We start from the raw sequence: 20,671 nt of genomic DNA on the forward strand, positions 1-20,671 counted from the left end.
ACTTAATCACATCTGAGAAAATTTTGGCTCATTACAACCCATCACTACCAATCAGACTGGTGTGCGATGCATCCCCTTACGGCATAGGAGCGGTATTGTCCCATAGATTCCCTGATGGCTCGGAACGGCCGATAGCTTTTGCGTCACGCTCATTGAACTCAGCTGAGCGTAACTATGCCCAGATAGACAGGGAAGCACTCAGCCTGGTATGGGGAGTGAAGAAATTCAACCATTACCTACACGGACAAAAATTTACCTTGCTGACTGACCATCAACCCCTCATCTCCATATTCAACCCTAAAAAAGGTGTCCCCATTATGACGGCACAAAGACTACAGAGGTGGTCCCTTTTTTCTAGGGGCACACCAATACAACATTGAATACAAAGGGTCAAAACAGCATGGGAATGCTGACGGTTTATCACGCCTACCGTTGCCAACGATAGAAGAGGCACCTACAGTAGACCCAGTAGAGATATTCCACTCTACCATAGTGGAATGTCTACCGGTGACAAATTCTGCCATTGAAAGGGAGACAAGAAATGACCCTACTCTCTCACGGGTCTACGATTTAACAGTGAAGGGATGGCCAGCACATGGCGAACCACTGTTGCCAGCATTCTCGCAAAGAAGAGAACAGCTGTCAGTGTGCCGAGGAACCTTGATGTGTGGATCCAGAGTGGTGATTCCACCCAAACTCCAGGATAAAGTGCTAAAGGAGCTTCACGAGGGGCATCTGGGTGGAGTGAAAATGAAGAACCTAGCTAGGGCGTTTGTATGGTGGCCAGGTGTCGATGGAGACATCGAAGACATGACCAAGAGCTGCCTAGGATGCCAGAAGGTCCAAAATGCTCCGCCACAGGCCCCTCTACATCCATGGGAGTGGCCCTCATCTCCCTGGCAAAGGGTGCACATCGACTTTGCTGGTCCATTTATGGACTCAATGTTCTTAATCGCAGTTGATGCACACTCCAAGTGGCCGGAGGTAATAAAGATGTCCTCCACCACCACGGAAAAAACCATCACATATTTGCCAGGAATGGGCTGCCGGAGCAGATATGTTCTGATAATGGACCGCAATTTGTGTCCGAAGAATTCAGAAAGTTCTTAAAGAACAATGGGGTAAAGCACTACACGTCCGCCCCATACCATCCCGCCACCAATGGATTGGCTGAAAGGTTTGTCCAGACCTTCAAGAAGGCCATCAAGGCCATGGGTAATGAAGACATAAAACTTCAGCACAAGGTGGATAACTTCTTATTTGCATATAGGAATGCAACGCATATGGTTACTAACCAAACTCCCGCCATGATGTTCTACAATAGAAACCTAAGATGCCGGCTGGATTTGGTCAAGCCCAACATTCGAAGGGACGTGGAGAACCGCCAGTTTCAGGGCATGAATGAAAGGCCAACTAGGGCCTTCCAGATAGGCCAACCGGTTTTGGCCCGGGACTACCGTACCGAGAAATGGCAGCCTGGAACAATCTGCACACGATTAGGACCACTGATGTATACCGTGGACATCGGAGACAGCATAATAAGGTGCCATGCTGACCAAATCATCAAGTCATCCGAAAAGGGACAAGCTACACCACCACTCTATACATCTAACGATGAAGTAGAGATACCCATATCTACCTCCGATCCGGTGATACTGGAGCCCGATGAACCCGACACTGGCCTTCAAGCCGAATCAGCCTTGCCAGAAGAACCTACTACACCACCAGAAACTACTACACCCCCGAGGCGTTATCCGGACCGAGTCAGGAAGCCTTCTGAGAGACTAACTTATAATTAATTAATACAGCAATGTATATTATTTTGCATATAACATGTAATTAATAATTACTTAAAATATGATGTACTAGTTAGCTAGAAGGGGAGGAATTGTGGTGTATGTGCCTTTAAGAGCCCCAGGTGTGCGTAATGCCGGTAATTGCCACTTGGGCTATATAAGCCTGTGTATTGTGTATATCCTTTAGAAACCGCCCCCCAGACTTGCTTAGTAAATACCTATGAATCAACTCCTGTCTTCAGTGTCTTTATCTACACACGGACACTACAAGATCCACCAGACCTGTCCAGACAGTGGGATTGCACTTTCAGCATTCCAAAGCTTTGCCCTGTTATGACTCTGTTGAATGTGTGGGCCGCATTGTATCTCTCCTCAGCCTCACTATGAGAAATCCTGATTGAACTCATTAACTGGGTTTGGGGAGGGTAACACTTATCTCCCAGAGATCAACCAGAAATTGGCAAAATGAACTTGCTTAGACGAGATGTAAGAAATCATGAAGTGGAAGAAATTGTGAATTATAAGAAATAATGGAGGAAAAAATGGATGGTGCCCATTTTGGGGCACTAACATCGCCATGGTGCTAATTTTAGCACCCTGAAAAAGTTAGCGCTCCCCCGACGTAAATTCAGTAGTAGTGCCCCAAGCAGGAGGTGGGGCACTACTGGAAAGCACTCCACCTCTTGCTTGGGGCGCTACTACTGAATTTCACGGAGTTATGTGCAGTAACGCCACGTGCGGCAGCAATTATCATCGTGTCATTGCAGGCCCCCTCCCCTGATTATAGGAGAGAGGCCTAGCCCTGCATGCACCGGGGCCCTACTAGACCACCAGGGAGCGGGGTGCCATGAAAACAGCCCTGCCCTCAAGTGGAGTGCCGGGCTGAGCGATCGTGGCAGGCACCCCACATACAAAAGCGAAAGTGGGTAGGTGCTGGCAATCAGCCAAAATAAAAATGGCCGCCCGACACCTGCCCTTTAACTTGCACTGCCACTGCTGCCAAACCGCCCCCCTGATCCTGTAGCACATATCTTGCGGCGATAGGTCAGGGGGTGCAAGGGAAGGTGGCGGCCGGGGCGTAAGCGGGGCGCTGCGTACGGTGATGACGGCTATTGCCACCGCTCACCTCCCGCTGAATTTCTCAGAAGGCGTTAGCGGCGCCACGCCCGGGCACTAGGGGTTTTGTGCCCTGTTAGCACCCCGCTGGGACGCTAACGAGAGGCGCAAACCAATCCAATTTTTCCCCCAATTAGTTTAAAAATCAAATAAGCTCATTCGAGCTGAGCAGCCAGCATAAGCTGCTGATACAACCCGTAACAGATGAGAACTTTTTTTCTGTATGTCTACTAAGTTGTGATGAAATAACTGTGTTCTGATATTTGTACTTGTAATGTCTGAAATGTTCCACTGGGGGGAGCCACTAATGCTCCTCCCTGGCCCCGCCCCTCTTCTGGTATGTTCTACCAAGGGCTCGGTCGATGATGGACTCTGTTAACTCTGCCATGATTCTTATGTAATAAAAGGCTTCAGTCTTAAGCTTTAACTTCGGATTCGGGCAGTTATTTGGCATATCATAAGTCAATCCTGGTTTAGCTACATTTGAACTGCCGCTCCTTAATAAAATGACCTATGACTCCTAAGATCCTTTGGATAATCTGTGTGCGACCTGTGATCCTAATTTACAGAAGACTGCTACATTATAAACACATCATGGCAAGTACCTCAGGTTGATGTGCAGGATCTTATGCCTTTGATCACATACTGGCTACACAGTTAGGTAATGGCATCCCTTCCTGTTAATGGAAGCCACTGTATCTTCTACTGATGCTCTGATAGCCACATGAATGCAATCCACTGCTCCTTGCACCCTTGCTACTTTAAAAAAGCACAATACCCTCTCACATTGAGAACCTGAATCCATGGGAGAATGAAATGAGCTGGCCAGCTCTCATGAACAGTACATCAGTCACCTGCCTGATCCAGCAGTGAACTGCTGACTATGAACTATTCCAGAGGTCTAGTGCACTAGACTGGAAGGAAGCCAATGCATGAAATGTCAGTGCAGTGGATACCTTCACCTTGACGGATAGAGCAGTGACGTAGCTGAACTTCCCTTTCAGCTCTTCTGTTCTTTTTAAATATCTCTGAAAACAGTTGCTGGGGCTTTCTGGATTTCCACATCTTAAAAACTGACATATAATATGTAACATGTAACAATAGGCATGTAACTTAGGAGTACTACAAATTGTTCCAAATTTATGGTATTGGCATATCTTTCAGTTAACAAATAAGACATGTTAATTGATTTTAATAATCACATTTTTGACATTAAATATTTGTGCAAGCATACAAAGTAATAATTCAAAAATAATAAATTATCAAAATATTGACACTATCTTAAAATTTGAAATGATAAAGTCAATATTAATATTTAAAATTGAATGCCATTTCTAACATACAGATATTTAGTCTGCTGAGCTAACTGATGCACTTCAATTAGGTAGAAATGTTATTCAGGATCATTGTAGCAATGAAAACTTACACAGCATTAGATTTCTGAGCAATATTCTACCATATTCTAAACATTTTTCATGCCCTCAATGGATATTTCAGCCTCGTGACTATGGGGACGATTTGCACCGGCAGCTGGCAATTTATTGAAGTCTGTTCCATTATGCTGTGAGTGCTTCCAATTATCCTTTTACCAGGTCAGTCAGAGATGTGGAACTGTTTGTTCAGCACCTATAAGATGTAATCAGATAGAAACTTGACAAAGTCATTCAGCTCTGTATTGTTTTATGTGTTACTTTCACTTGTTGTTTTGATATTTAACATCAGACTTGCAGAAGAACAAAATGCATTAAACCACCTATAATCAGTGCTCCTTTACAGATGGATCTTTCGGGAAACTAAGCAATATAAAATAATTGGTGAGGGAGCAAAAAGCCAGAATAAGGAACGTGGGTTGAGCGGAACAGTTGTGCAGTGTACCAATCAGGAAAGAAATTTGTGAGCTATTGTGAAAACATTATTGAAACCATTCGTATGGTTGTAGTGAAAATAAGTTAGCAGGTTCCATTGGCAGTGGAATGGAGTACAAATCAAAGGCAGTAATATTCTTACTGTATAAGATATTGGTTGGATTCCACCTGCAATAGTTTTTGCAGTACCACATTATCAAAAGGATTCTGTGGTCTTTCAAAGTTTGCATATGGAACAATAGAAGTTTACAGCACAGAAGGAGGCCATTCACCCCATTTTGTATACTCCGGCTCTTTGGTAGAACAATTTGGAGAAGCATCCGGGAAGGCGCCGAACACCTCGAGTCTCTTCGCCGGGAGCAAGCGGAAGCCAAGCGCAGGCAGCGCAAGGAGCGCACGTCAACCCAAGCACCCCACCCACCCGCCCCTTCAACCACCGTCTGCCCCACCTGTGATAGAGACTGTAGGTCCCGCATTGGACTAATCAGTCACCTGAGAACTCATTTTTAATGTGGAAGCAAGTCATCCTCGGTTCCGAGGGACTGCCTAAGAAGAGAACAATCAAAAGCTAATCCCACTGCCCCGTTCTCTCCTTATCGTCTTGTACCTTCCTCTGCTTCAAATATTTATCCAATTTCCCCTTAAAATATGCAATGGTCTCTGCCTCAACCACTTCCAGTGGCTAAGAATTCCATGCTCCAACAACATTCTTTGTAAAGAAATATCTGCAAACCTCACTCTCTTAGTGACAGATTCTTCACTCAGTGACAATTTTAAAACGATGACACAGCCCTTGGTATTGACTCCCCAATCAAAGGAAATAAGGGTCAAGTTACTTCTCTGGTGTCTATCAGAGAAGGTGGTGGCTCCGTCCACCTGATGACGTCAGTGGAAAGTATGATCGATTTTAGTGGTTGAACTTCATTTAAATACAACAGGTCAGTGCGAATTGCACTGATTATAAGCAGCTCACCATTTAGGAGAGTGGGAAATCTGGCAGGCTTCAGCGCTTAAAAAAAAGTGCATTTTTCAAAGGTGGACAGCGGGTTACTGAGACAGCAGGCAGTATGATGTGGTCAGGGCATCCTGATGGTCTGATACAGCCATGGAGGTGCTCATGGAGCAAGTGAAGAATAGGAGGGAGGTCCACTTTCCTTTAGACGGGTGATTGCTGCCCTGGAAAATTAGCCAGCAGCAGTGAAGTGGTCAATATCGGCAGCAGTGTCTGGTTGTAGTGCAGGAAAAAATTTAATGATATTACCAAGACTCCACTTCACATCTTTCTTACTCTTAACAGTTCTGTAACACCATACCTTAGCCTCAGCACTATAAGGTATTCCTTCACCTGCTTCCCATGCCTCCTCCAATCACAGCAGGACACATCACTACACCTTCTTCTGCTTGCACTCACACACTTAACATCTGCTACTACCCTGACAACTACTCCAAAACTTGCTGCTTCCTCCTGTCAGCAAGCCTACTATTCTAAGTTGCCTCATACATCTTCCAAACTTTTCAGCAGCACACACAATAACTCACTTCCACTCTTCCTGCAAAGAAGCTGGCTCACAATCAAAGGGAGAATTCCAAAACAGTACGAGGTCCCACCAGATTACAAACTCTGATACTGATGAAGGATGCAGCTGTCGACATAATTGGCAGAGAGAGAGGACAAACTGCATTGGAGATGGCAAGGTTGGAAGCCAGGCTCAGCAGGGTGTTTGGGCATTTTCCCTTCCTCTTCTCTTTCCATGTAACTCTTTATGGTGCACGAACATACAATGACAACCTGGTGCTGCATTGCACTACCAATCATCTGTAGCTGCTTACCCTCGCCACGACATGCTAACTCTTGTCCCTCTGGCCTTTCCTAAGTGCTTCAGGTGACTTGGGCCCTGTAGACAAACAGACAGTGGGAGACAACCCTCCTAAGATGCACCCTCACTCGTTCTTATCCTTCCAAGCACCAGCACAGAGATCAGCACCCCGTGTAGTAAAGGTAACGAATTATATGGCAAAAGCAGGTGTAAGTGGAAAGAACAGCTCAGGAAACAGCTCACTGGAGTACCAGCTCAGGTATTAGCCCTGCCAAAGAGAACAGAGATGCAGATCTTAGGGGCCCAGCCTTTAAAAGAAAAATGGATTGCTGAGCCTCATAAGTTGCTGAATGTATTGTGCTGCCTGCCAGAGAGCTACCACAAGCTGTTGGAGATGGTGAAAGCTACACGTTGCCCATGACTGTATCCCAGGGCACCAGCTGGGCACAGATATAAGGAAGTGCTGGCATCCACCAGAGTGATCATCAAGCACACCACTGAAAAGTTAAAGCAACACTTCAAGTGCCTGACAATTCTGGGGTATCGTTTATTACAGGTTTCAAGAACTGTTGTTTTGTGTTACATGCTGCACAACTTTTCTCAATGAAGAGACAATGGGCCAGTAATTCCAGTCCCAACGCATGAGTACGGACGGGGTACTCACGCGTGGGCCCATTGGAAGTGCCGGATTTCAGCATGCACAGCGCATGCGCGGGAAACCGACATTTCCTCCAAGGGTTTCAGAGGTCCAACGCGTGCGCGCAGGACTCTGCGCGCACGCATTGAACTTCCTTCTTTTTGACAGGTTTGCCCGTGTGCAAGGGCCTGAACTTTTTACACATATAAAAAGGAGGCATAAGGACTGGATTCTTGAAGGTAAGTGGTCTATTATTTAAAATTATTACATTTTTTCCACAGCTTCATTGTTTTTAAGGACTTTACAGTAAGGTAAGTTTATTTTTAGACCCGATTTCTTAAAAAATTATTTTTTTCAAAAATTTTATTAATTGTTTAAAATAGTTTTTTAAAGTTATTTATAGTTTATTTAACTATTGGGATGTTTTTAAAAATTTTATTTAAAGTTAAACGTGTCTTTTGGGCACCCGTACTTTTCATGAGTTTGACAGTCCTTACTATCAAACTCATGAATGAAGTTTCCCCTCCCCTGATTGGCTGCACAGTGCTCACCTGATCCCAGCCGGCACATCGCACTAACTACGCCGCTGGATCAGGCAAGCACATCGCGCCAACATCTGAACCGGGCCAGTGACAGGAATTCCAAGCAGGCCCAGGCTTCAGATGTCGGCGCGCCGGGTGAGTGCACATCGGGGGCTTGCACGCGCGGCAAGCACCCGATCCTAATTTCTGGCCCATTATCTTGGAGTTCCCAGAGGAGGAAGGTCCCCAGGAACAGCAAGGGACAACCAAGTGGAGCAGCAGGAGTCTGCAGAACAGTACCTGATGCCTGCTGTGACAACCATTTGGCTCCATGTCTGTCTCTGTTCCCATTTCTTTTCCCACCCTTTTTTTTCCCAACCAAAGTGCCACTTCCAGCTTCTCCTCTCTTCCCGCCCAAATGCTCTTTCCCAGTTTCTGTCTCTTCTTCAAAGAACTGCTTCCAGCTTTTGTTCCCTTCCATCTCTCCTTCATTGCCATCCATTCCTCTAAATAGGAATGTCAATTCTTAGTCTCGGAATCTGACTCTTAGTGGCCTGTAGTGTTTAACAGCAACTTTGCTCAGTTGGATAAAAGCAACTGACACTATAAAAGTATGGTTAATAAGATTGTATCATGGGATGTTGTATGAAAAATTAATAGCTATTTTGATCATAAGCTGTTCAGTTGTTTACTTCAATTGCAGAATGTTTTGGTAGGTATTAGAATGCTGTAGGAGGTTCTAGTGTGAATTGGAGAATATTATGGCAGTTTTGAGGTATAATTAATAACATTTCAGTTAATTGGACCCAAAAAGTTCTGTCACTCAGGATGACACTGTAATTGTTCCATGTGATGTAACATTACGGGTGAACTAGTATAATTATTCAATTGATATAAGATCCGTCCATGACTCCGTGTAACTGTTCATGTACTGTGAGGTTTCTTTCAGTGGCAAATCAGCCTGACAACCACGAGTAGGAACTCAGCATTGACCCCACAGACCTGTGGACTGGCGTTATGAAAGAAATAACTTGCATTTATATAGAGTCTTCTATGTCCTCAGGACATTTCAAAGTACTTTACAGCCAATTATGTGGGTGGGTTGTAGCCCTGGAGGAGGTCACAAAAATATAGAGCGATGAGCCCATAAAGAGATTTAAATACAAGGATGAAAATTTTTAATTGGAGCTGTTTCGGGACCAATTTTTTTTCTTTTTCCTTCTCATGCTTTTTTCTTCTTTTCTAAATTATCTCCTCTTCTGAAAGCAATGTGAAATCAGTCGCTCTTTACTATATACCTCAAGTTACTATATACCTCATAGGGTCTAATGAGAGGGAGGAACTGAAAGAAATCAGTATTTGTAGGGAAATGGTGTTGGTGAAATTGACGGGATTGAAGGTCGATAAATCCCCAGGGCCTGATAATCTACATCCTAGGGTACTTAAGGAAGTGGCCCTAGAAATAGTAGATGCAATGCTGGTCATCTTCCAAAATTTGATAGACTCTAGAACAGTACCCATGGATTGGAGGGTAGCTAATGTTACCCCACTATTCAAAAAAGGTGGTAGAGAGAAAACGGGGAATTATAGACTAGTAAGCCTGACATTGGTAGTGGGGAAAATGCTAGAGTCCATTATAAAAGATGTAATAGCAGAGCACTTGGAAAACAGTGACAGGATCGGACAAAGTCAACATGGGTTTACAAAAGGTAAATTGTGCTTGACTAATCTACTGGAATTTTTTGAGCATGTAACTGGTAAAATAGATAAGGGAGAACCAGTGGATGTGGTGTATTTGGACTTTCAGAAGGTTTTCGATAAGGTCCCACATAAGAGATTAGTGTGTAAAGTTAAGGCACATGGGATTGGGGGCAAGGTATTGACTTGGATAGAGAACTGGTTGGCAGACAGAAAGCAAAGAGTTGGAATAAACGGGTCTTTTTCTGAGTGGCAGGCAGTGACTAGCGGGGTACCGCAGGGATCGGTCCTTGGACCCCAGCTATTCACAATATATATTAATGATCTAGACGAGGGAACTAGAAGTAATATCTCCAAGTTTGCAGACAACACAAAGCTGGGTGGGCGTGTGTGCTGTGAGGAGGATGCCGAGAAACTCCAGTATGATTTGGACAGGTTGGGTGATTGGGCAGAAGCATGGCAGATGCAATGTAACGTGAATAAATGCAAGGTTATCCACTTTGGTGGCAAAAACAGGAAGGCAGATTATTATCTGACTGGCAATAGATTGGGAGAAGGGGAAGTGCAACGAGACCTGGGTGTCCTTGTGCACCAGTCGCTGAAGGTAAGCATGCAGGTGCAGCAGGCGGTTAAGAAGGCAAATGGTATGTTGGCCTTCGTAGCGAGAGGGTTCGAGTACAGGAACAAGGATGTCTTGCTGCAGTTGTACAGGGCCTTGGTGAGACCACATCTTGAGTATTGTTTGCAGTTTTGGTCGCCTTATCTGAGGAAGGATGTTCTTGCCATGGAGGGAGTGTAGCAAAGATTCACCAGGCTGATACCTGGGATGACAGGAATGACGTATGAGGAGAGATTGGGTCGATTGTGCTTATACTCACCGGAGTTTAGAAGAATGAGAGGGGATCACATTGAAACTTATAAAATTCTAACAGGACTAGACAGACTAGATGCAGGAAGGATGTTCCTGATGACGGGGGAGTCCAGAACCAGGGGTCACAGTCTAAGGATAAGGGGTAAGCCATTTAGGACAGAGGTGAGGAGGAATTTCTTCACCCAGAGAGTGGTGAACCTGTGGAATTCTCTACCACAGAAGGCTGTAGAGGCCAATTCATTAAATATATTCAAGAAGGAGTTGGATATATTTCTTAAGGCTAAAGGGATCAAGGGATATGGAGAGATGGCAGGGACAGGGTACTGAATTTGGATGATCAGCCATGATCTCATTGAATGGCGGAACAGGCTCGAGGGGCTGAATGGCCTACTCCTGCTCCTATCTTCTATGTTTCTATGTTTCTAAGTTCACAGGCAATGTTAATTCTTTCAGCAAAATTGGAATATTTTATCTTGTCTAACCCATTTTTATCAAAACACTTTCAGCCATTTGATGTCAAAGAAAGTTTTTCTCAGGAAGCTAAATATTTGTTGTTATTATTATGAAGGTATCCTCAGAATGTAAAGTTTTTGGCCTGGAAATTCATTGTAGCCACTTTTGGGGCGGTAAAGTCGGGCGGCCGCTAAAGTTTGCGCCCACCGCCAAATCGAGGCCACTTCTGCGATATTCATGAGCTTCGCCCTAAGAGTTTGCTCGAGCGCTAAAACTGGCGCTGGACGCCTCTCTTTAGGCGCTAAGCCGGAGGTGCTGAGCGAGAGCGCCCAGGCCGGGCGCAGCGCAGGTGCGGCCATCTCGTGATTGACAGCAGACACCCTGGCGCCGGCCAGCTCTTAAGGGGGAAGGGTCGACTTTGTCTGCTGCCACGCCCTGGATAGTGGAGCCCTCCAGCTAGGCCTGAACACTGCTGCTGGACCCAAATAGCGCCTGAAGCCATGCAGAAGGCCCGTGAACGAGCGCAGCGCTTCTCAGAGCGTGATCTGAGTGTGCTGGTTGGTGGTGTGGAGAAGAGGCGCCATATTTTGTACCCGGGCAATGGCAGGAAGGCGCCGGTCCGCGCCTACCGGAGAGCCTGGAGGCATGTCGCCAGCAAGGTGTCAGCCAACAGCGAGGTCCCCAGGACCGGTGTCCAATGCTGCAAAAAGTTTAATGACCTCACGCGGATTGTCAGGGTGAGTACCCTTTCCAGTGACCTCCTCATCCTTGCATGTGCACCTCACATTATGGGCAAAGGGACCTGAAAGCCCTAATGGCCAGCCCTCATCCAGCAGCTATGGGACAGGCATGAACTTCAATTGCACATTCTGCACTTAACACACTGGCCAAGCTATTCCACCATGGGAGGCAGTGCACACAAGATCAGGGCGACACACTGGCCAGGCTATTCCACCATGGGAGGCAGTGCACACAAGATCAGGACGACACACTGGCCAGGCTATTCCACCATGGGAGGCAGTGCACACAAGATCAGGGCGACACACTGGCCAGGCTATTCCACCATGGGAGGCAGTGCACACAAGGACAGGGCGACACACTGTACTTAGAGGCCGTCCTTTCTCTTGCAGGCCAAGCTGGCCAATAACAAGAAGAGCCGGACTGCGACCGGGGGAGGCCGACCCCAGATCCAGGCGCTCACCGAGCTGCAACATCGCGTGGAGCGCATCATGGGTGGCCGGGTGGTTGGCCCCGTTGCATGTGGAGATGCCGACCCTGTTCTGGGCACCAATGGTAAGGACATCAATGTTTGGACCTCTCTCGTCCCACTTGCGCATCAGATCTACATCCTTTGCCACTGTCCGACCAATGCGCTGAATGCCACCACTCATGCATCCCTCGCTGACGCCCTCTCCTCACTCTAAAGCTACTCTTGTGCCTTCCTGCTTTCAGATGGTGAGGAGAAGGTCCCTGAACTTGCCAGTGACAGCCCCTCAGAAGAGGAGGAGGAGGAGGAGCAAGAGGAAGGCGGCCCATCAGGGGAACCCTCAGCCGTGGCAACCCATGCCAATGTAGGGGACACGTCTTCCCTGGAGGGGAGCATCGCGGAAGTGTCGGAGGGGAGGGGAGCTCATGGGACCTGCGGCCTGCAGAAACGCGGGAGGGGGGTGCCAGCTCGGCGGCCTTCTCCCCAGAGGGGGGAAGGGTCGGAGGGGAGTCCAATTGCTGGGCCCAGCGGCGTCCAGCAATGCAGGAAGGGTCGGCCAGCTCGGCGGCCTTCTCCCCAGAGGGAGAGCTCGGCCTCCAGTCCGGAGATGGTCTTCGCCGAGGAGATGGAATGCCTCGAGGACTTGTCCGCGGACTCGGAGCGCCGGCACACGGAGCTCATGGGGGTAGTGGCACGGTTGCCTGAGGCCATCGAGTCCCTCTCTCGGAGTGTCACCGACGTCGGGGCCTCACAGGCCATCAGTTTGGCGGAATTCGGGGCAGAGCAGGCAGTGAGTCGGGCGGCATTCGGGGCAGATCAGGCAGCGAGTCGGGCGGCATTCGGGGCAGCTCAGGCAGCGAGTGGGCAGCTGATCAGTGATGCCGTGCAGTCACTGGGTGCTCTGATGAGGTCACTGAACAGGTCAACATGGGCACTCACTGCTGCCACACTCGCTGTGTCAGCGAGGCATTGCCAGGGCACCCGGCGCGCTGCAGCACTACAGCGGTCTGTCCCTCGGCAGATTGTTGCGCATGCTGCAGTGCTGGCCCGGGCGAGTGCCAGTGTCTCAGGCGACCAGCGAGCGCCTGCCATCCGCCAGCTTGCCCCCATTCCTCCAGCCGCCACTGCCACTCCCCCAGTGGAGCTGCCAGGAGCTGCTGCAGCGACTGATGCTAGCCAGCCACAGCTGCAGCATTCAACAGCCACCCGCTCGACGGCCAGACCTCGACTAGGCCGACCCCCAAGGGCATCTGCCGTCACGACATGTGCCCCTCTGGAGCCTGCCCCCGGCCTTGCAGCAGCCAATGGCCTTACTTTGAGGAGGAGCAGCAGGGCGGGCAGGGGCCACACAATGATGGCCAAGGCATCGCCCTAGCGGGCCAAAAAGTCGAATGTGTGGCCAGTTATGTTTGTTTTTTGAGGCCGAGAATTGGATGTTTGTTTTTTGAGGCCGAGAATTGGATGTTTGTTTTTTGAAGGCCGAGGATGTGATGTTTGTATTTTACGAAGGCCGAGGATGACGGCCATTTTAGTTGCATTGTTTTGTTAATCCTCTCCAGGTTGTGGGAGCGAGTAATGTGTTTGAGTGTTTTTTGGGGGTTTCGTCTGGTTTTGGTTTTCATGTGGGAAGGGCCCTGAGTTTGTACAATAAAGCATTTTATTTATTAACATTGTCCATGTTTGATCTTTGAAGTGTTTGTTGCCTTAACCGGCTGAGGGCTTGCGGAGCAGCTGCAATCATGTTCTTTCATTGGCACAAGCCATTCCCTGACAGGGAGCCTAGAAGTGCCGTTCAATAAGCCGCCGACGGGCGGCCCTTGGACCTTCTGCCTCCCTCCTGGGCTGGTACTCCTCATCCTCCTCCTCCTCATGCTCCTCCTGCTCCTCCTCCTGAGGTGGGGGTCCAACGTGAGGTGGCAGTGCCTGAGTCTTGCGGATAGTCAGGTTGTGCAGCATGCAGCAAACGACGACAAATTGGGAGACTCGCTCCTGCGAATACTGGAGGGCACCCCCGGAGCGATCGAGACAGCGGAACCATTGCTTGAGGACGCCGATTGTTTGTTCTATGATGTTCCTAGTCGCTTGATGGCTCTCGTTGTATGCCTCTTCAGCAGGGGTCGTGGGCGCGCGGAGCGGGGTCATGAGCCAGGTACACAAAGGATAGCCTTTGTCCCCGATAAGCCATCCTCTTGGGGGAGGCTGTGCCTGGAACATGTCAGCCACAGTTGTCTGTCGCAGGATAAAGGCATCGTGGCTGCTGCCTGGAAAGCGGGCATTGACAGCTAGGATGCGCTGCCTGTGGTCACACACCAGCTGTACATTGAGGGAATGGTAGCCCTTCCGGTTGCGGTAATCCTCGGCATGCTCCAGAGGTGCCCGCAAAGCCACATGCGTGCAGTCAATGGCGCCCTGCACCATGGGGAAGCCCGCTATTCTTGCAAATCCCACTGCGTGCTGCTGCTGCTTGTCCAGGGTCATGGGGAAGGAGATGAATTGATGTCTCCTTCTGAAAAGGGCTTCAGTCACCTGGCGGATGCAGCAATGCACGGCGAACTGGGAGATCTTAGCGATGTCCCCAGCAGCGGATTGGAAGGAGCCGGTGGCATAGAAGTTGAGAGCCACCGTCACCTTCACTGCCACCGACAGAGACGTCCTGCGCATCAGCTGTGGCTGCAGATCTCTCTGAAGCAGCTGGCAGATGTCTGCAACCACCTCCCTTCTGAATCACAGCCTCCTTACACACATCGCGGCAGACATGGTCAGATAGGAGGACTGCTGGCGGTATACCCTGGGTGGGTAAGGCCTCAGTTGGCGACGCCTGTTGCCCCCTCTGCGTCTAGCCAGGGCTGCCACTCTCTCACGGCGTCTGTAAGCCCTTCTGGCATAAGGCTGAAAGTCAGCGTTGGCACCCAATGCAGCCCCCATTATATGCTGGCAAACAATGAGCTCTCAATGAAGGCAAAGATAATTGCTAAGCTCTGGCCTGAGCCAAAAATACCTGTCCTAGTGTTGGTCCAAACCAGTAAGCTCTCCTCCTTGGTCTCTCTCCAAAAAACCGTTGCACAAGAGTGAATGCTGCAAAATGGCTGGCCTTTATAGTGCAGGGTAAGTGCCCTTTAATTAGCGCTCCCCGCGGCCCGCCTCAGCTGTGTACCGTTCCACTTCACAGTCGTTAGGGCCGCCCGGTGCACAATGGGCCGGCGCGAGTGAAGTTCCGGTTCGGGGCGCACAAAGGGCGTTGCACTAGTAAATGACGTCATGATCTGCGCGCGCAGCAGGGCGCGCGCTAAGACTTTGCGCCGGCGCTAAATGTGCACTGAAGTTGGGGCGAGGCGCAGATCGCGCTGCGCCCGGGCGCTAAGCGCCTAGCGCTCGAGATCTACTCCTCCTAAGGCGCTAACGGCTGGCGCGCCCAACTGAATTTCTAGGCCTTTGTTTATAACAGTGTGTTTGTAAAACCGTCATAAATTCAGGCTTTTATATTGTCCTAAGTTCCATTTGGCCATTTGCCTGTCCCTTTTATTTATTGTTCTGTTTACTAGTTAGACATGATAGTCAACTTTATCTATATTATAATGAGAATGGATATATATTCTTAATTGCAAACTCATTTCACGTAGTCAGCAAAAGAGGACACTTCATTCCTGTCTGGCATTGAGCCGACAGGGGAAGCAGGGATTTTCAATTCGTGGCCACCCATTTAGCACTGCTACAATTGGTGCTAGGCCTCCAAATTTGCGTGGGAATCTCTCATTCCCAATGTCCACCATAAGTACACCCAACGCCATTTTGAGTTATGTGCATTTTAGTCGTCTGGGGTGCCTGCCCAAAACCAGCAGACACCTAATAAACATATGTAATTGAGAAAGAAAGGACTTACAGTACATTTATATGGTGTCTTTCACAACCTCAGGATGTACCAAAATCCTTTACAACCAATGAAGCACTTCTGAAATGTAATCAGTGTTGTAACGTAGGAAATGCAACAGCCAATTTGCACACAGCAAGCTCCCACAAACCGCAATGAGATAATGAACAGATCATTTGCTTTATTTATGTTGGTTGAGGGGTAAATATTGGCCAGGACACCGGGAAGAATGACCAGAAATAGTGCTATGGGATCTTTCATGCCCACCTGAGAGGGCAGACGGAACCTTGGTTTAATGTCTCATCTGAAATTTCTATTCCTCAGGTTCATTCCAGGTTGCAACAGTGTTGATATATGATGAAGTAACCATTTTTAAACCATTGAAATATAGTGACTTAACTAAGTTAAATGAACAGAAGAACATAAGAATTAGGAGCAGGTGTAGGCCATACGGCACTTTAAGCCTGCTCTGCCATTCAATAAGATCATGGCTGATCTTTGACCTCAACTCCACTTTCTCACCTGATCTCCATATCCTTGATTCCCCTAGAGTCCAAAAATCTATCTATCTCAGCCCTGAAGATACTCAACGATTCAGCAGCCACAGCCCTTTGAGGTAGAAGATTCCAAAATGCTTCGCTAAATACTTCAACTGTTGAATTGTGGAACTATGCCTGTGTGCATTGGCCGGAATTTTTACCTTGGAGCCAGGTTGCATGCGTGCAGACCGTGTAGCGAGTCAGGAACGCGATGTTCTGAGCAGCACATTGCTCAGAGCGACTTTAACGTAATGGCCCCAATTGAAAGACTCATGCGTGTTTCCCGGCCCTATTAAATGGTACGGGTCAGATGATGTCATTGATGACTCGTTTCCAGTGCCAATATTTAAAGCAACCTTGCACTTAACTCATTTGAAGGTTGCTAGAGGAGGGTAGAACCTGGCAAACAAAGGCCTGAGTACTGTTATAAAGTAGCAAGGATGAATAGCCAAAGGCAGAGGGCTGCACCACGCTTTTCAGACTCATCCCTGCATACTCTGGTGGAGGCAGTCAAAGCAGGCAGGGTGTTAGATCCGTGATTCTGAGAGTATGATGTTTTTCAATAACCACACGGATGCTGTAACTTAACAATAAACAGGTATTTACTGGAGGAGGGTAGTCTCAAGACTGGGGGTACAGAGGCATGCGCAAGGCTTATATACAGGTGTGGTCACTGCCGGTACTACAGCATACAGGAGCTGTAAAAGTAGTTCTGTCTTAAAGGTACATACACTACAATTCCTCACCTTTTAGATTAGTAGTACCCCTAATATTCAAATAACAATTAACACTTTAACATGTACATTAAACAACAATAGTGCATTTATAGATTCAGTCTTTGGGGCGGCTTCCTGACCCTTTCGGGATAGCGCCTTTCCTGAGGTTCTTGTTCTTGGTGCAGAGGCGATTCTGGCCCCTTTTCATCGGGTAGTTCATCGGGTTCCACTGCTACTGGTTCTGAGGTAGATGTTACCGGTATGTCGGGTTCATCCCAAGGTACTCGAGACATGGGGTTGACTCGTTCCTGTGATGCTAAGATCTGATCGACGTGGCGTCTCACAATGTTCTCCCCGACATCCACTGTGTACATTAATGGCCCCTGCCTTGTGCATAACGTTCCGGGTTGCCATTTCTCTGTTTGGTAGTCACGGGCCAAGGCTGGTTGTACTACATTGAAGCTCCTTGTCGGCTTCTCATTGATGTGCTGGAATTGTTTGTCCTCAACATTTCTTCACACATTTGGTCTGAGCAAGTCCAGACGTGGTCTCAACCTTTGGTTAAAGAACATCATGGCCGGGGTCTGGTTGGCAACTGCAAGTGTCGCGTTTCGGTAGGCTAATAAGAAATTGTCCACCTTATGCTGTAGTGGAATTTCATCGTCGCACATGCCCTTTATCGCCTTCTTAAAGGTTTGTACGAACCTCTCAGCCAATCCATTTGTGGCTGGATGATACGGGGCGGATGTGTAATGCCTTACCCCATTCCTTCTCATAAATTTCCAAAACTCTTCGGACACAAACTGTGGTCCATTATCAAAGCAAATCTGCTCTGGCAAACCGTTTCTGGCAAATATGGTCCGTAGGACTGCAATCGTTTTCTCTGTAGTGGTTGAGGACATTTTTATCACCTCAGGCCATTTTGAATGAGCATCCACTGCTATTAAGAACATTGAGCCCATGAATGGACCAGCGAAATCAATATGCACCCATTGCCATGGAGAGGAGGGCCGCTCCCATGGGTGTAGAGGGGCATGTGGTGGTGCATTTTGGACCTTCTGGCATCCTGAGCAGCTCTTAGTTAGGTCTTCGATTTGTTGATCGATTCCCAGCCACCACACATAAGCCCTAGCAAGGCTTTTCATTTTCACTCACCCCAGATGACCTTCATGTAGCTCATTTAGCACTCTCTCTCTTAACTTGGGTGGAATCACCACACTGGATCCACACATCACTGTCCCCTGGCATACTGACAGCTGTTCTCTTCTGGATGAGAATGCTGGCAACAGTGAGTCGCCATGTGTTGGCCATCCCCTCACCGTCAAATCATATGCCCGAGACAGCGTCGGATCATTGTGGGTCTCCTTCTCTATATCCGCGTTCGTTACTGGCAATCGTTCAATTATTGACGAATAAAATATCTCGATAGGGCCCACTGCTGGTGCTTACTCCACAGTAGGTAGTGGCAGGCGCGATAGCCCATCAGTGTTCCCATGCTGTTTTGTGCCTTTATATTCTATTTCATATTGATTCACCCCTAGAAACAGGGACCATCTTTGTAACCGTTGTGCAGTCATCACTGGAACGCCCTTCTTAGGATTAAAGATGGAGACAAGTGGTTGGTGGCATAGTGGTTAGCACTGTTGCCTCACAGTGCCAGAGACCCGGGTTCAAATCCGGCCTCGGGTGACTGTCTGTGTGGAGTTTGCACATTCTCCCCGTGTTTGTGTGGGTTTCCTCCGGGTGCTCCGGTTTCCTCCCACAGTCCAAAGATGTGCGGGCTAGGTTAATTGGCTATGATAAATTGACCCTTAGTGTTAGGGGGATTAAATACGTGGGGTTATGGGGATAGGGTGGGATATGTGTTGATGTAGGGGTTACGGGGATCGGGTGGGATATGTGTCGGTGCAGGCTCGATGGGCCGAAATGGCCTCTATCTGCACTGTGGGGTTTCTGTGATTCTGTGGTCAGTCAGCAAGGTGAACTTCTGCCCATGCAGATAGTGGTTGAATTTTTTTACTCCCCATACTAGGCTGAGGGCCTCCCTGTCAATCTGGGCGTAGTTGCACTCGGCTGAGGTTAGTGACCGAGACGCAAAGGCTACTGGCCTCTCCAACCCGTCTGGGAATTTGTGCGACAGCACCGCTCCAATACCATAGGGTGATGCTTCACATGCCAAATGAATTGGTAGTGCTGGGTTGAAATGGGCCAACACCGCTTTTGATGTGATCAATTCTTTAAACTTCTGGAAAGCTCGTCTACGTTCGTCATTCCACTTCCATGGTACCCCTGTTTGCAGTAGGGTGTTCAGTGGGTGTAATACCGTGGACAAATTTGGTAAGAACTTGTGGTAGTAGTTTACCAGCCCGAGGAATGGCCTCAGTTGTGACACATTTTCCGGTGCTGGAGCCTTGACTACTGCCTCAATCTTTTCAGGGGACTTATGTAACCCCTCTTCATCAATGACGTGGCCACAATACGAGATCTGTTTCTGGAAAAACTCGCACTTGTGGCGATTAGCTCGTAGCCCATACTCCTTTAATCTGGTGAGCACCTTCTCCAAGTTGGTGAGGTGATCACTGTCATTTTCGCCCGTGACCAGGATGTCGTCCAAATAACACTGGGTCCCTGGAATCCCTTGCAGGACTTGATCCATAGCCCTTTGCCAGATAGCCGGAGCCGAGGCGACCCTGAACACCAGCTGATTGTATTGATAGAGACCTTTATGAGTGTTAATCGTAAGGTATTGTTTCGAAGCTTCTTCTACCTCCATTTGCAAGTACGCCTGGGCTAGATCAATTTTGTGAAGCGTTTACCTCCAGATAGCGAGGCGAAAATATCCTCAATTCGTGGAAGCGGATATTGTACCGTGTGAAGGAATGGGTTCACTGTCACCTTAAAATCCCCACAGATGCGGACCTTCTTTGGTTCCCCAGGCGTATTACTCAACGACCTCTTCATTACAGGAATGATGGGTGTAGCCCACTTGCTCCAGTCCACTTTGGACAGTACTCCTGATTGTTCCAACCCTTCCAGCTCTGCTTTGACAGCTGGTCTGATCGCATAAGGCACTGGTCTGGCCTTAAGAAACTTTGGGCTTGCATTTTCCTCTATTTTAATCGTTGCTGTTATGTCTTTTAGTGTTCCGAGTCCCTCCTGGAACACTTCTTTTGCGTCAGTTAGCATTTTTGACAGTCGTCCAGGTGTGACGTCGTCATCCTTTTTGGCCTCAACCTTCAGTGCCTGTATGGAATGCCAATCTAATTGTATCTTCCGGATCCATTCACGTCCTAGCAGTGGTGGTCCTCCATCTGGCAATACATATATATCCATTTTAGGTATTTCCTGGCCTTTATATATCACTTTCAGCCTTATTTTTCCTTTGGGGTAGACTTTTTGCCCCGTGTATGTCTTCAAGTCAATCTCTGTAGCTTTCAAGGGTATAAGTGAAAATAACTGCTTGTAGTCCCTTTGGTTTATGACTGTTAGGGCTGATCCTGTGTCCAATTCCATTTTCACTTGGACTCCATCTATCTTGAGTGTAACCCAGATAGTCTGGTGATCCTC

This window comes from Somniosus microcephalus, chromosome 7 (assembly GCF_052327205.1).
Source record: "Somniosus microcephalus isolate GS21.2 chromosome 7, FLI_Smic_1.0, whole genome shotgun sequence".
In the NCBI taxonomy this organism is placed as follows: Eukaryota; Metazoa; Chordata; class Chondrichthyes; order Squaliformes; family Somniosidae; genus Somniosus; species Somniosus microcephalus.